Here is an 18,476-nt window from a genome sequence, read left to right as displayed (position 1 = left end):
TAGCGGTGCCGTGCACTGTGTGCACGTGTGACCGCTAGTGACACTTTGCGCGGGCACGAGGTTATGGGCGGCGCTGTGTGTGTCATCAGCAAGTGCTGCCCATAACCTCGTGACCGCACTTTCCCCTCTTCCTCCAGCGTTCTGCGCAAGCGCTCGCTGGCCAGATGACCGGACGTCACCTCCTTCCCATCCTGCTCAGCAGCAGGAAATAGATGGGAGGAGCGGACGGAGCAGTCGGTGCCCGCGCAAAAGCGTCACCAGCGGTCACACGTGCACGCAGTGCACGGCACCGCTACAGTAGCACAGCGCATGCGCGGGACCAGGGGCGGCGTCCTGAGGTTTTAAATTCAGCGTTCGGGGGCGGCGTAGATCGGCAGGAGGACAGCAACGTACATCAGGCAGCCCGCCCCCATGGAAGATTTAAGAAATTTGCATACGAAAAGGTACAAGTTTGTAAAGTATTTATTTTGGAATAAAAGGGGCCACAAAAACTATAGGAAGCTTCCTAGAATGCAGCCCAGGAGCTGCAGAGGGGGGAACCTTTAGCTTTATAGCTAAATTTCTGATGACAGGTTCACTTTAAGAATTGGTTCCCTGTACAATGTAAAATAATGAGTACAATTCATTAATGTCTCTTTAACACTAGAAGTCCCAGAAATTTCGAGCTGCCCCCTGAAGTCCCGAAAGAGGGTCAAATGACCCTTAGTCCAAACTGAATAGAACTAACTAGAAACTAAGTGGCTAAACTCAATGGAAAACAACAACCTCCTGTGGTGCGACAGTAATGGCCTTAATTACAGAACAAAAGACGGTGATTATAGGATCTTAGCTAAAATCCTTCAGGTCATTCGACACGTCTCTGGGTTCCAAAGGTAGAAATGTTAAATGACCCCTCTTTGGGACTTCTAGTGTTAAAGGGAACCTGTCACGTCATTTTTCTATATTATATAGTAAGAAGTTCACCGCACTCTCCAGAAAATTTTCATGCAAATTGTGAATTTATTGGTGGACAGTAGAGGGCAAGGGGATTAGCGACAACATTCTATATTAAACTACGGCAATGTATTTTTAGTTATGCAATGTGAATCATTAACATGATGTTCTAAAAAAAAAAGTTCCCCGTATTTATCTAAAAAAACACCTTTTATCACTAGGTGAATGCATCACAGACCTTCTGTTTCAGTCATAGGGGTGGCGCTTTGTAACATTTCAGTTATGGTCACTCATGGTCCTCTTCAAATTATGAATAACCATCACAGTCTGATTGATTGCTGTGACTAGCCCGAAATCATGGCATTCGCGTAGTAAAATTCCGCGTACTTACCATCGGCTCCCCAGGTTTTCCTGAATCTGGGTGTACGTCCCTAGCTTCATTTTATAAGTGCACATGCTCCACAGACAGTCACTGCAATTAATCAAACTGTAATGGGCTTGCATAAATTGAAGAGGACCGTGACTAAAACGCTACAAAACGCCTGAAAAAGAAGGTGTGGTAATGCTTTCACCTAATGAAAAAATTGTTTTTTTTTAAGATGAATATTGGGATTTTTTGTTTGAGAACCCAATTGTAGTAACTAACAAGGCATTGGGGCAGTTTAATATAGAAAAATGACATGACAAGTTCCCTTTAATTTTTTTCTAACATTTAAAGCTTTGTGCAATAATGAATGGCTAATATTTGGATGACATTGGCTTTGGGTTCTAAAATATCTTTCACCGAAAAGTATTCCAAGAGCAGTAGTGGTAGTATCTTAGTTTAAGAAACTTCCAAGGTCCTCCAAGTTTTGTTTAGCACTTATTGCGTTGTATACCAATGCATGACAACTCATGACAAGGTCTTTCAATCTACTCTTAACTTTCACTCAATCCATCAGAAAACAGGTGCAAATAGAATGAATGGAAAATGTATAAGACTGAGTTCTGCAGGATAATTGTACTTTGGTGACACTTAAAGGGAACCTGTCATGTTGTGCACATAGTCCAATCTCCTAGCAGAACAAAGGATCTGGAAAGATGAACATACCTGATAATTGATCTCCCAAAATTTAATGTGACACAAATATAGATATTGAGAGGACCAATACCCATTCAATTATCATCCTACCAATGGGAGATCAGTGGAATCTGTCAACATTAGCCTTTAGAACAAAGCAATACTACTTGTTATATTGTTTTGCTTTAAGGACCCCTTTTTGCTCATTCCGTATATTGTAAAATGGTGGTGGATTATTTAAAATTCATATTGCCACTGACTCGGACAGGCATACCATAAGTGCATAGTAATGCAGCCCATTGCTTACAAGATTACATGTATGAGACTGCCTCAATGGATCTCAAAGCTCCCAATTACTGTTAGATTAGTACATTAGGGAGAGATTTTTTTGGCACCACAGGGTAATACTATTGCCCTGTTTTGAGAAAGGTTCCCTCAATGTCTGTATATGTACTGTACATATATTAGCTGCAACTGCTTAGCAACTGACAGCAAAATGATGACTGAATAATTGATATTTGTGTTATATATCCTTGTAATGCTTTGTTTGTTACCTACCAGAATGGATATGGAGCAGTCTATTATGGATATGTTAGAATTAGTGATGGGCAAGCACTAAAATGCTTGGGTGCTCATTACTTGAGCCGAGCAGGTCAGATGATTAGATGGGCTCAACTCAACTAATGAGCATAATGGAAGTCAGTGATTGGGCAGTTCGGCTCTCTGCCCACATATAGCTAACCATAAACAGATCATTTCTGGAGGGAGGGCGGGGTTTTTTTGGGACACACTACATCCGAAAACATTTTTACCCCCAACGAGAGCCAATCAGAGACTGAAAGTAGCTCTCATTGGAAATCCTGCTGGCATCATGCAGTGAAGCAAACCTCTGCTTGGTGTTTGATGTTTCATGAACGACACATCTGAGGACCCACAATACTTGGCCGAGTACCCTGATGCTCAATCAAGTACCGAGAAATGCCAAACACGGTCGCCCATTATTAGTCAAAAGTCACATAACATAGAACACGACAGTTCCTGTAAAGTAACTAATCTTTACTTACAGAGTTCATGTGTTGATAGCTCACTGCTTTCACAACTTGTTCTCCCCTCCTTCAGAAGACTAATTCCAGCACTCTAATTCTAGAGTAAAAACATATGGATTAATTCAAAGAACATGGATAAACTGTATATATAAAATAGTGATTTCCAGCAATATACCCAATGCATTTTAACTTTGCGGTCTTATTTATAATGGCCAGTGTTTGGAGTCTGGAACCATAGTGCTGGATTGTGTCTTCTTCCATGGCCTTTACGTTGGTTTTACACCTGATAGGTAGATTTCTCAGACTTGAGGCCTATTTTTATGTAATGAATTTATTATATCAGCATATGTATAGCTACTTAAACTCGAAGTCCAACATTAATTCAACAGATTTAGAATTTCTGAATCTATTTCAGCCAATTTTCATGTTTATTTTTTTTTGCTAAACTTATAATATTATTTTTGGACAGATTCCCACACAAAGCATCCATTTCATAAATGTATATTTTTCATAAGTAACAGTAATCTTAAGTAGGCAGAAAATTCAAGATTCTTATTGAGCATTTCAGTTAGCATTACTAAAGTCAATGGATGTGTTGACTTTAAATCACTGAACTCTTTAATTGCTTAATCAATGGCTTACATGAACACCGAGTATTGGCATATAGGGAGAGCTTCATTCAGATAGGCCATAGGCATCATGTATCAGTGCTAAAGAAAGCCCCACTGGTCCTCTTGTCCTGAGCACCTAAAGCTTGCACACCCAATACCGCACTTTGTACCGTAACCTATGGTTAGGTAATATATCGGCACAATATAGTATTATTATTTGAGCAATACATGGTACATTGTATGGGAAGGGGGTGATGTTACTTCACAGGGCATGGGGTTAAATAGAAATATGTTGTGTCTTATAGTTGCCTATGATTGGAAGTCTAACTACTGTAATTGTTTATAACATCTTTTATTTTATAGACACTACCACACATTGGCTTATAAAAATGTTACCTATCTCCTGGTAATAACATTGGTCCTTTAAAAATAAAATGAGTTTGAGGCTAGTTCTTTAACTCCTGTCTCTTCCACCAGTGTTTCTTGCCATTATATCGTATATGACAAAAGTGAGTACACTCCTGACATATATATAAATATTTGATTATATCTTTTCATGGGACAACACTGAAGATATGACACTTTGATACAATGTGAAGTAGTCAGTGTACAGCTTGTATAACAGTGTAAATTTGGGGTGCTCTCTAAATAACTCAACACACAGCCATTGATGTCCCATGAAAAGATATAATAAAATATTTACAAAAATGTGGGAGGTGTACTCACTTTTGTTATATGCTGTATATACCATTGGGCCTGACTATAATGCTTCCATTTGTGGGTGTTGTTCCTTTCTATACTTCCACATACAGATTAGGGAAGCAAATACAACCTTCTAGGTGCTAAAGCTATAGAATTGTGGATTCAAGCATCTACATTTTGTCTTAATTAATTCATACCATCTTATATATTATTTGCCTGGCCATTGGCATAAATTATAGTTCAGTTTCATGTCACTTCAAACTGCCATAGTGAAAAGCAATAGGCATATTCAGATTGGTTAATATATCCTTATGGTTCCTTTTCTGTGCCACAAAAGCACCCAGAAGTGATTTCGATGTTTGTCAAATGTCAAAAGTACTCTAGAGAGGTTCCAATATTTTCATATTTTGTTTTTATCTGTCTCACCTCAATCTGTAAGTGTGAAGCTGTCTTCTGGGCTTTTTAAGTACTTTAACCCATTCTGCCTAAGCTTAAATAAGTATCAAGAGATCAATAAACATTAAAGGGAACCTGTTACAAGATTTGGCGGCTATAAGCCGCGGCCACCACCACTGAGCTCATATATACAGTATTCCAAAATGCTGTATATAAGAGCCCAGGCTGCTCTGTAGAACATAAAAAAACACCTTTATAATACTCACCTAAGGGGTCCTCTGGTCCGATGGGTATCGCTGCTCTCCAGTCCGGCACCACCTCTCTGTTGCGATCACCATACTCCTTCTTCTGAGGCCCATGTGCATGACGCGTGCTACGTCATCCACACTGGCCTGCTTTGAGGTCCTGAGCAGGCGCGTTTTGTTCTGCTCTGCTCAGAGTAGATCTAAATATTGTGGTGTGCATGCGCAGGCTTTCTTTAACCTTTCCTCGCGCCTGCACATTACAGCACTTTGATCTGCCCTCAGCAGACAGGTCAAGGTGCACCTGCGCAGGACCGCAATGCCATCCTGTGTGGATGACGTAGGACACGTCATCCACACAGGACTGAGAAGAAGGAAGACGGAGATCACAGCAGAGAAGAGGTGCTGGACTGAGAGCAGCGACACTCATCAGACCGGACTGCCCTTTAGGTATTATAAAAATGTGTTTTAAGTTCTACACAGCCGCCTGGGCTCTTATATACAGTTTTCTAGAATGCTGCGTATAAGAGCTCAGTGGTGGTGGCCACGGCTTATAGTCTCCAAATCTGTTGACAGGTTCCCTTTAAGTATATTTTATACCAAAAATAAAAAATAATAAGGCTATGTTCACACATTGCATTTTTGCTGTGTTTTTGGTGTGTCATTTGTCTACAGTAATGTTTAAATAACGTTAGTTTCATTCACCAAAAAAACTGCAAAAAATACAGCTGCATTTTTGCAATCTCATTGATTTCAATGGTGAAAAAAGCAGCAAAATTGCTTCTTTCAATAACGCAGCAAAAATGCAGCAGTTTTCCATTTCAGTCAGGGGAAAAAAAGCAAGTGTCTGTGTGTGCATGAGATTTCTGAAATTTCATGGCTTTTTCTGTAAAAGCGGTTTTTAATTTTTATAAAATGAGAAAAAAAAACGCCGCAAAAATGCAATGTGTGAACATAGCCTAAAATACTCCCATTAGATTTTAATCAGAAGCTCATAGTAGCAGTAAACCTTTTGCTACAGTGATAACTGCTTAATTTCTTATTACGTAGTAATTTCTCGGTGCCAAGATAGTTATGTCCACGCCAGAAAGAGTATGGGGTGCTTCACACACAGCGAGATCGCTGCTGAGATCGCTGCTGAGTCACGGTTTCTGTGACGCAGCAGTGACGTCATTAGCAATCTTGCTGTGTGGCCCCTGCTGTGAGATCGCTGCTCATTACACACAGCCCTGGTTCGTTTTTTTTATTGTTACTCTCCCGCTGTGACGCACAGATCGCTGTGTGTGACAGCGAGAGAGCGACGAAATGAAGCGAGCAGAGAGCAGGAGCCGGCATCTGGCAGCTGCGGTAAGCTGTAACCAGGGTAAACATCGGGTAACCAAGGTGGTTATCCGATATTTACCTTCGTTACCAGCCTCCGCAGCTCTCACGCTGCCAGTGCTGCCGGCTCCTGCTCTCTGCACATGTAGCTGCAGTACACATCGGGTTAATTAACCCGATGTGTACTGTAGCTAGGAGAGCAGGGAGCCAGCGCTAAGCAGTGTGCGCGGCTCCCTGCACATGTAGCGACGTTATGATCGCTGCTGCGTCGCTGTGTTTGACAGCTAAGCAGCGATCATAACAGCGACTTACAAGGTCGCTGTTGCGTCACAGAAAATGGTGACGTAACAGCGACGTCGCTGTCACTATGTGTGAACCCAGCCTATGTATCATCTATCCAGCGGATAGGTGATAAAAATATGATTGCTGCAGGTCCAATCACGAAAACTAGAGTCCCAAAGTCCACTGCATAAGGGAAGAAGCAGAGATCTTGTGTGACCATAAAAAGCTCCTTTCAGAACGGGACTTTGGGACCCTCGCTCAAGTGAAAGCTCCATTAACAACTTGGGGCTTTGGGACCATTGCTCAAGTGAAAGCTCAATTCACAACAAGGGGCTTTGGGACCCTCGCTCAAGTGGAAGCTCAATTCATAACAGGAGACTTTGGGACCCTCGCTACAGTGAAAGCTCAGTTCACAACAGGGAACTTTGGGACCCTTGCTACAGTGAAAGCTCAGTTCACAACAGGGTGCTTTGGGACCACAACAAGGGGCTTTAGGACCCTTGTTCCTGTGATCTCTGCTGATCCCAGTAATTAGACCACCAGCAATCACACATTTATCATTGTTATACCACAACAATACATTATGTGTCCCTGTTTCTCCTTATTTCCAAGATTTTATGATGGTACCACCGTCATGTGACTGAAACGTCCGGTCATCTATGTGTTTCTTCATTTCGACTTGGAAATAGGAAGAACTGGAGAATGAGGCAGGAGCAGACTTAGTAAAATTCATGTATTAGAATTTTATAGTCAAAAGATGCAGTTGTTATAACTAAATCCCCATTAGCTGGGGAAGCTTCCGGAAGAGGGGAGAAGGATGTCAAGAATTGTTTTAAAACAGCATGTAATACAAAATAATTTCATACAATGAGAAAGTCTTTCAAACGACACAACATGATATCTAAAGTTTGTAAATTTCATGTCTTAGCCTTATGGAGCCTTTTAATGTCATTATGTTCTTTTTCCTACTGTTATTACTTTTACCCTAAGGAGACAGATCTGAAATAACTCTATTTCTACTTCTTTGGAGATAAAAATGTCAGTGAAACATCTACTTCTTATTGTAGATGCAGGTGGATGGTGGATATGGTTATAAATATTTGCAACAAAAAGTATAATGAGGAACTGATTCGTTTTTGATTATTTGAGAATTTATCAAATAATGATTGAATTTACTTTCCATTATTCCCGAGTTGCATTAATCCATCAGCAATTTTGTCATCTGTTCTCAAACACTTTGCTGCTAATCATTAGCGTTCCATTATTGAAGTTATAAAATGTAGTGATATGTGCATTAGTATTGTATTCTGGCTACAGGTATAACAAAACCGGGTAAAAAAAGTAAAGTAATCATTACCAATTATGTTTAAAATATGTGTTAGAATGGCAGAATCCAGAATTCAGGAGCTTATTTCAGATACAGTCTATCCTTATTATCATTTGCACCATACCACTTTGTATACAACTCTTGAGTTTAGTACGCTTTTTTTTAATAAACAGTTTTATGTGGTTTTATGAAGTATATATTTTGCTGTCCTAATAGCTGGCTATATATTGCAATAATTGTATAGCATTGTGGATATTTAGGTGAAATGGCTTGAATATGTAATTTTGAATACAATTTTGCCTTTGTTAGTTTAGGTTTTATTTCATGTTTGTCATCTCGTGAATGTGTTATTGTGGGTCAAATCGGGGTTAGGGTAAAAAGGTCGAGCTGGTTTTGACTGATTCCCTTGTACCTGAAAATATAAAATACTTTCTAGTGGAACTGAAAGCTATACACAACCAATATTGGTATATTGGTGATGGAAAAGTCCTATTTATAACCTGACAACTGAACCAGTGTACAAACTGATTTTTGTAAAGTTGTTTGCTAGTAGGTTTAGCTACTTACTATTTTGTATTAAAAGACTGGTACTGCGCCTGATCTTGTTGCCCCAAGGAAAAGCTTTGTTAATAAAATTTCATTTTGTTTTCATTTTTGTCTGGCATGTTTTAATATAAGTATGTTTCTATGTCTTACATTATGATATTACACTATGTTAGAGCATCTGTATATAACATATTACACAAATAATAGATAGATCACGTCATGGCTCACTTCCTGAAGCTTATTTTATGGCACTGGAAGGACAGTAGTGGAGAGGTAGGTAGTTTGGTAAGTGACTACTTGTGACTTAGTCTACTGCAAACCAAGAACAGGGGCACATAACCATTGGACATTTGGAATTGGGACACAAAACCAGTTGGGTAAGTGACTATATGTGACCTAATCTACTGCAAACCAAGAAATGGAGCACATAACCATTGGACATTTGAAATTGGGACACAAAACCAGTTGGGTAAGTGACTACTTGTGACCTACTCTACTAGAAACCAAGAGCTTGAGCGCATACCCAACTGGTTTTGTGTCCCAAGTCCAAATGTCCAATAGTTAAGTGACTACTTGTGACCTACTCAACTGCTGACCAATAACTGGAGCACATAATCATTGTACATTGGAATTGGGAAACAAAAGCAGTTTGGTAAGTGACTACTTGTGACCTAGTCTACTGCAAACCAACGACATAACCATTAGACATTTAGAATTGGGACACAAAATCAGTGGACATCTCAATCTCAGAAACCTGGAGCCTTCAGACAACCAATGGACACTAATTGTTGAGTTCATTATTCAGTTAGAACCATCCCATGCCCATTTTTGAATGGGTAAATATCACTTGAAAAAAAAAAGTTTTAAACATTGTAGGGACAGTAACGTTCTGCTGATCGGTGGAAGTTCGGGTCCTGAGAAGCCATCTATAGGTCAAAACTCCACTCTATTACAAAAATGCATGCATAGACCAATGTAGCCCAACAGTAAGTCTATGGGTGACAGCTGAGTACATGATCTGCTCTGTTTGAACACTCCTGCAGTAACCAGCTGTAGAAATCCTAAATTGACCCATCAGATATTTCATGGGACTAATCACTCAATGTGGTTTTTGGACTAAATCAGTGTGAAAACTTTTCATTTATTGACGTTGTCTTCACAGCCATGGGTATATGACTGTAAACAATGTGAGGCATTTCCTTGGAGGCACAGAAAACATGCCAAAATCTCTGTGAATAAACTGTGGGACCATAATCTAATAATTAATTACTGAACTTGTCTTCCAATAAATGTACAAATCCGGGGTCATTAGAACTTACCGACTGCTCATGGGGTTGGCATTGTCCATTCTGCTTGGACTCCATTGTTATCCAAAAAGAAATATCATTTTCTGCTGGTTTCCAGTCCAACTTTGCTTAAGTTTGCAGATGTTATGTTACTATTATCTTTAAAACAAGCTAATTTGACCATTGTGTACCTTCTAAAGCTAACAATAACCCATTAGTTTAGAACTTAACATTAGACTATACTTGGATATTTAAGATTTATATCCATTGTAAATTAGATGTATATTTCTATAAGGAAATGCTTAACAGTGACTTAAGCACAAGCCAAACACATCAAAGGTTCCAGTTTTTAAAAGGGAAAAACAGGAAGACCAAACCAAATCAAATCACTTCAATGAAAACAGGCCAAATCACTTGTACAAATATAGGAAAAGTAGGCCAACAGATGTTTGCATTGCTTTGCACACAAGTAAATGTTTGTCCCAATGAAAAGAAGTCATTCATAACAAAAATGTGAACTGCCATTAGACAGTCCTCACCAGTTATTTTTTCAGATGAGTCAAACAATATTGCAAAGAAGTAAAAAACATTATGCCCCATTGTCTCATACTGACCTTTAAAAATACTTTTAAGAGGATTGGATCAGCAAGTTAAAAGAGGCCATTTGTTTTATTTTATTACATTATTATTATTGGATTTTTTTTATTTGTTTTTTTTTTTTTTTAAATCTACCTTATAGTTCCAAAGAGATATGTTCCTTTTTATTTACTATTTTTTATGCTTTTTTTTTTACCAATCTTTGTCTAGGGAAGGGGGAGATGATGACCCCTGACCAAACCTACCACTGGGCTTTGGGATCCCTCCCAGCCCTAGATAGGTTCCGCACCTATGCACTTAGCAGGATACCAGACCCTAGGCTGACCCTGAATCTGGGCCCTAGGTAGGGAGCGGATGGGATGAACTCTTCGTCAACCCAATTAAGCGCTGAAGGACACACAGGGATAACAAACAAGGGAAGGAAACAACAACAACTTATTGCCAGATGCTTTAGGAAGAGGAACTGCAAACAACAACCAGGTTACAACAGAAGAATGCGAGCCGACTGCTTGCACTGAAGATTTGTAAAGGGTAGAGGACGTCTCACCAACACTGAGTAAGGGAAAATAAGGGCATATATAGGCACTGAGTTTGGAAAAATGAGGGTATATATAGACACCAAGGAAGTGCTGATGAAAAGTAGCTACAAGGGTGAGGACCTCCACAGATTCCTAAAGGGAAAGGGATGAAAACATAGCAGAGGAGATACATAGCATACCAAATACATCAAGCAGGAATGATAGAAGGTCAAGGAGCAGATTGCGCAGCCAAACGCTTTGACCTATTACCGGACATCACATGACTGTGTCACCCGTTACACACCCATGACACTAGTTGTGCCAGATTTCTGGTCTAATTTTATACCAAAAAAACCTGTCTTTTATGACTTGCACTATGGTTTTTCTGTTTTAGGCACTTTTTACCACTTCTAGTAGACGTGGCCTCTCTGAATTGAGGTGAGGCTTACCAGAAAAGGGGCATGGTTTAAATGCAACACAATGGACCGCAAAAGATGCAAAACAAATTGTGGTACACATCTGAATGCTGATTAGCAGGAATTCAGGCAGAAGCTCTGTGGAAAGAGCAACGAACGCACTACAAAACAGAATGTTAAACCCACTAAGGGCCGTTTCACACATCCGGCATTTCGCCGAATTGATGGATCCGGCACACTCCAGTACAGTGTTAATACTGTAGAATGGCATCGTGGCAACCTCCGGTCATATGTTCCAGTCACATGACAGCATGTGACTGGAGTTTGTCGCAATGCCATTGTACTGTCCCAAACTATGCAGCAAAGATGGCTGCAGAAACAAGCACATTTCAATGCTGTTTGAAAATGAATTTACATGGATAGTCAGAAAAAGCTAAAAAAAAAACTAAAAACAGAAAAAAACAACAGCTAAAAAGAAAATGTGCATAATCTGGTTTAATATGTAATTTTCTGATGATACATTTCCTTTAAAAACTAGTAGGCCCTAGTAACTTTGATCGGGAACTGATCATCTAGCATTTATGCCCACATTATTGTATTCCCAAAATTATAATCACTGTTAATCTGAAAATACAAATAAGAATAATAAACTGTTATAAAAGTATTGAACACCTCTCCAGGTAAAAAATGACAGGTTAAATCACGTTAGTGTAGATATTAAAGTCAAAGACCTGCTGCTTTAAGTTGAAGACAAGAGGACCATTCATGGTCTAACAGCCAACGCTCTGTGTGCGGGTCATGTAGCTAATGTATCATATGCAGAATATTTGCACTCTCAAGGGGAAAAGCATGGCAGTAAAGAAAAGAAAATGCCGATCATGTGGCTCATAATTAGATCCAGATGCTGTCAAAGTGATGACATAGTGCTGTTCTTTCCACACGAAGGCAGACTAAACAAGAAAAGAAACTTTACAATTTAGTTCTTTTAGTCAAGTAATAAGAAAAAAAAAGGATACCAGCCACGTATTTATATTTTTCAGAATCCTGTGAAAGTATGACCTCGAATGCTGTCGGTAAAACCCAGCCAATGCCTATAAACATGTGCGCGTTGCCCCACATCAACACAAGCAGATTCCATTTTTGAATGAACCTTTGAGAGTCCTTTCAACCTAATCCGAACCTCCAGGGACAACACTGTGTTTTTCTTTTTAAGTTATGCATACATTCAGTCTGATGGCAAGATATTCTTTACTGGAAGGACACACGTAGTGATTGACATATATAATTGGACCACATAAGGTTACATCTGTCTCCATGGGAAATGCAGTCAATTCCAAATAATGCACACAATTCAGAGCAAAGAAGACACAGGAACATTTTTCATCTTTCTGGACCGGTTATGCCTATATTGCTGATAAAATAAAATCTTTCTGTCTAGTGGATTTAGAACACCTTCTATCTAACTAGACAAATTAGGAAATTATGTAAAAGTAGGGTATTATTATACAAGCATACCAAAAAGGGGACCAAAATGTATTAATAATTCTATTATAAATATATATATAGCTGCAATAACTATAGTCATACTGACCAAGTACAAATATATTCTGTGTATATATATATATATAGTGTATGTATGTATGCATGTATGTCCGCTAAAGGATTTCGCACCGTCGCATGTACAATCACATAATTGTGCACAGACACTCCATTTGACTCAGAGAACGTCATAGACTATGTTTTGAGGGGAAATTTTAACCCCGCACATTACAGTTATTCGCCAAAAAACCTGCCTCCATTAAAGTCAATGGAGCTGTTAGCTACAATGCTGCCAGAACTTCAGAAGAATGCAGCCCCGCCCTTAAATGGAATGTTGGCATGTCACAATGTAGCCAGGGAAAGAGACAGACAGACAGAGACAGAGAGACAGGGAAAGAGACAGACAGGGAAAGAGACAGAGACACAGACAGACAGAGACAGACTGACAGAGACAGACACACAGACAAAGAGACAGGGAAAGAGACAGACAGGGAAAGAGACAGACACAGATCGACACAGGGAAAGAGACAGACACAGATAGACACGGGCAAAGAGACAGACACAAAGAGACAGACACATGGAAAAAGACAGACAGAAAGAGACAGACAGGGAAAGAGACAGACAGACAAAAAGACAGACAAAGACAGACAGGGAAAGAGACAGACATATAAAGAGACAGATACAGATAGACACAGGGAAAGAGACAGACACAGATAGACACAGACATAGAGACAGACACAAAGAGACAGACACAGGGAAAGAGACAGACAGGCAGAGACAGACAGACAAAGAGACAGACAGACAAAGAAAAAGATAGACACAGACACAGACACAGACAAAGAGACAGACAGGGAAAGAGACAGACAGGGAAAGACAGGGAAAGAGACATACAGAGACAGACAGGGAAAGAGATAGAGAGATAGACAGACAGGAAAAGAGACAGACAGACAGAGAGAGAAAGACAGAGAGGAAGACAGACAGACTGGGGGAGAAAGACAAAGAGACAGCTACTATCCCAAGTAACGCTGGGTACTACAGCTAGTATCTATACATATCTACACACATATATATATATATATCTATATATATATATATATATATTCATAGCACAAATAGCAACAATCAGAACATGATCAAATATATGATAAATTAATTCATAGTATAATGATAGAGATATAATAAAAAATAAGTTCCTCATCCAAGAAAAGAAGAAAAGCAGAGTCCTTATTTGATCTGTGCAGTAGAGTTGGGTGAATTTATTCAAGTGGATTTAATTCTACTACAATTTTAAAACAATTTATATTCAAAAGAATGATGATTTTTTTTGTAGATCGCTCCATGCAAATTCGGCAAAATGGTGGCCAGCTAGCCACCATTTTCTGAACCATTAGGGCCCGGAAAAAGGTTAAACAAGTAAGTAATAATAATAATACTCACCTTCCGACCACCCCTGCTGCACGCTCTCTCTTGTACGGTGTTAGGCTATGTGCGCACTTTGCTTTTTACCTGCTTTTTTGCTGCTTTTTCAACTGCAGCGTTTAATGCCAAAGTGGATGTATTCTGCTTTTCAAGCAAAGTCTATGGGAATTTGGGTTTCTTGTCCGCACTATGCAGTTCAAACTGCAGCCTTTTTGTGGCAGAAATTTGGGCAAAAACTCTGCTTTGCAGTTCAAAACGCAAATGGCAAAAACAATTGACATGTCAATTGTTTTTGCCATTTGAGTTTTGCATTGCAAAGCAGAGTTTTTGCCCAAATTTCTGCCACAAAAAGGCTGCAGTTTGAACTGCATAGTGCGGACAAGAAACCCAAATTCCCATAGACTTTGCTTGAAAAGCAGAATACATCCACTTTGGCATTAAACGCTGCAGTTGAAAAAGCAGCAAAAAAGCAGGTAAAAAGTAAAGTGGGGTCTTAGCCTAAGGTCCGTTTCACACGTCAGTGAAAAACACTGACGTTCTTCACTGACGTGTAAAACACGCACATGTCCCTCCGTGTTCCATGATTCACGGCACACGTGGGTTGTCCATGTGCAATCCGTGATTGCACATGGACATTACTCACCTGCCTTCGCTCCTGCTGTCCACGGTGCTGAAGTCTCCTGCTCTGCAGCGTCTGCCCACCGCTGTGCAGCTGCTACTTCCTGGTCGGCAGTTCCTGCTCTCATGAATATTCATGAGCCAGGCAGAAGCTGCCGAGAGCGGAGCAGGCTCAGCGAATCGCAGGCAAGGTAAGTTGAAAATATTTAATATTTAATATGTCCGTGATTTTATGGTACGTGTTTCACTGATCACACACGGATCACACCATAGTGTGATCCGTGGGTCATCAGTGATGCCATAAAAAAACTGACTTGTCTCCATGCAGAATCATGGCCACGGGTGCACGCTGCACAGAGACACGTTCAGTGAAAAATCACTGATGTGTGAGCAGACCCATTGATTAAATGTGTCTGCTTATATCAGTGATTCTGGTACGTTTTAAAAAAAGCACAAACGTTCCAGAATCACTGACGTGTGAAAGGGGCCTAAATGTGTTTCCAGCCAAACACAGGGAATAGAAACAAACTCCTTGCAGATGGTGGCTTTGGTGGGATTTGAACCCAAAATCCCAGTGCTGCAAGACTGCAGTGCTAACCACTGAGCCACCGTGCCGCCATCACTGTTTTGCAAGTGAAGTTCAATACAGCAATATGTTTCTTCTACTGTACGACAAGTAACAAAACAGAGTAAAAGACTAAACTGCTATAATGCCATTTTTAGTCTTCATTGTCTACTGTTAAAAGAACTGATTAAATAATAATATTTTGTGTTTGTAGTGTAAAAAAATACCTTATCTTTATTTTGCTACCCTGTTTGATTTTTCTTTCTACCTTTGCGCTGCTGCTAGTCTGTCATGCTTGGGGCTGTCTCTGGACAGAATCAGTGTCCTTCCCCTTCTGGCAGCTGACAATATGACAATATGAATTTGTATTACATGTCCTGCAGCTAGGTAACATCCAGAGTTTTGAATATTTGTACAGTATGCCATCCATATTAAACACTCTATAAATCACTACTCTAGCATTTTTTTTTCTTTTCAGCTCTGGAGTGGTGCTTTTAATCTAAAGTCCCTGGTAATATACTCACTCTCCGGTGTCTTCACCTTCATCAACATCGTTCTGATCCAAGAGCCATCATGTGATCGCAACTTTTGACTGGTCAGAAGTCAGAAGTTACTTCACATGCTCTCAAGACGAGTCTATGAGAGTCAGAACGAGGCCAGAATGAGGCTCTCATAGACTTGTATTAAAGAGTGACCTCCAGCTCACTTCATGAAGCACTGGAGCAGCCAGCAGGTCACAAAGTGCCAGAGACAGACAGGAGCGGTGGTCATAACAGTTAAAGACACCGGAGGTTGAATATAAGAGTAGGGTCATGAAACTTAGATTTAAAGCGCTACTCCAGAGGGAAAAAAAAAAACCACTGGAGTGCTGGGTTAAGAAACTTCTACCTTTGAGACTCTGGTACATCTCCAAAAAGCAGAAATATTTTCCTATTGGCTGTTATAAAATCAATGGAGGATCACTATGCAGAGTACTGGCTGTTGGGAGAGTAACTATGTGTCCATTAATCCTTTGGTCTCTTAGGTGAAAATGCACATTGCTATGAATTTCATGCTTTATTTTTAGGATCTCTACAATGAATATTATAAATAATGGGAACACCCCCTTTAAATGTTTTTGTCAGAGGCGATCTAATAGTGCCTGCTGAATTAAAGGGAAACTGTGATCAGTTTTTTCACTATTAAACCAAAAGTTTCACCTTCTGCAGCTCCTGGGCTGCATTCTATGAAGATGCATCTTGTTGCTGCCCCCCCTTGCAGCCCCCAAAAAGAACTTTATAAAATCTCACCATTTCCTATGCAAATGATCTGTGTTGGCCAGATGGGCGGGCTCATTTTCGGCTCATGTCCTTCCTTCTGGCCTTGCTCACCATCCTCCTGTCATGATTGACATGGATGACACCGCCATCATCATCCACGCTGCTGGCGAAGTCTTGCGCAGGCGCAGTTCGCTGTTCCCCTATCGCGGTCCTGAGCAGAAAGTTTCCCTCGCTCGCGCCGGTGATGTATTTGCGCAGGCGCGAGATTATGTGCGGCACTGTGCATAACTTCACCAGCGTCATCCTCGTACCCGCCAATAATCTCGCGCCTGTGCAAATACATCACCGGCGCGGGAGAGGGAAACAGTATTCTGCTCAGGCCCATGATAAGGGCAAAGCGAACTGCGCCTGCACGAGACTTCAGCAGCGTGGATGATGACGGTGGTGGCGTCATCCATGTCAATCATGACAAGGGGACTGCGAGCAAGGCCAGAAGGAAGGACATGAGCCGAAAATGAGCCTGCCCATCTGGCCAACACAGATCATTTGCATAGGAAACAGGGAGATTTTATAAAGTTCTTTTTTGGGGTCTGCAAGGGGGGCCAGCAACAAGGTGCACCTTCATAGAATGCAGCACAGGAGCTGCAGAAGGTGACACTTTTGTTTTAAAAGTGAAAAAATTGGTGACAGGTTCCCTTTAATAAGGGCTGTCCAGTCCGACTCACAATTACCATATTATAAGATGAATGTATAAAACTTCTCATCTTGTCAGATTTACATGGGGAGCATAAATCATATTGCAGAATGCCATGTTGGATTTAGATCAGTTGACATTCTACATTGAGCGATTGGCAACAATAGTCACCTGGGTAGAGGCACATGATCAGCAGGAAGGGGAAGCAGACAGCGGGGAAATGATTTTCTATATATTTTTATTATACCAATCTAAGCGTTTATAAAAAAAAAACAAAAAAACACCTCCTATAACCTCACAACCTCTTTAATTTCTTTCAGGTTTTTTTCACAATTGATGAAATTAAAAGTTTAAAAATAATTATATTTGTCATAGTAAAAATGAAAAAAGAGCATGTGTATTAAGCATTGTGTATTTATATCATGTCATATATCATTTGTTTTCTCTATGTGAAATGTAAATCTAGTTGTCAAACTAATGGGAAAATCCCACAATACAAAGAGAACATTGAGAAAGTTTTCTTTCAGGAATTTTTTTTGGCCTTGCTGCCACAATCTTCCTAATTACAGTTCCTCCTGTCAATTGAATAGACTCCATTTTATGCCTTCCTCTCGTTTAGACTGCAATTAAACCATAAATTAACACCTGTCCATGAATTATAGGGTTAAATTTAATAGTGTTCCCAAAACACTATTTGGTAAATAAGGGAGGAACATGATAACGAGTTCCTTTCAATTAAAATTTCAATTAAAACTGAATCAATTTGCCACCGCTGAGCTGAAATTACAGACTTTTGATGAGACGCAGCACCAGTGTACTTTAACAATCAATTTTACTGCACTGATTACATTTCTCCGATAATTTGGAAAAAAACTTTTCAAAAACTGTCTCAAAGAAGTTTAATAAATCAACAATATTGGTGTCGATAAATCTCTAGTGCAGTAAAGATAATGAGAAAATCCTGTGGTGATTTTAAAGGTGTTTGTTGGACTGCTGTGCTTATTAGATGCCTTCAATCTCCAAAGAACAAAAACTACACAGGCCTTTAATTACGCTTATTTTTGTTTTTTTTTCTTTAAAGGAGCTATGGCTCTATTATA

Source organism: Anomaloglossus baeobatrachus, chromosome 1, assembly GCF_048569485.1.
Source record: "Anomaloglossus baeobatrachus isolate aAnoBae1 chromosome 1, aAnoBae1.hap1, whole genome shotgun sequence".
In the NCBI taxonomy this organism is placed as follows: Eukaryota; Metazoa; Chordata; class Amphibia; order Anura; family Aromobatidae; genus Anomaloglossus; species Anomaloglossus baeobatrachus.
This window is presented reverse-complemented; position numbering follows the sequence as displayed.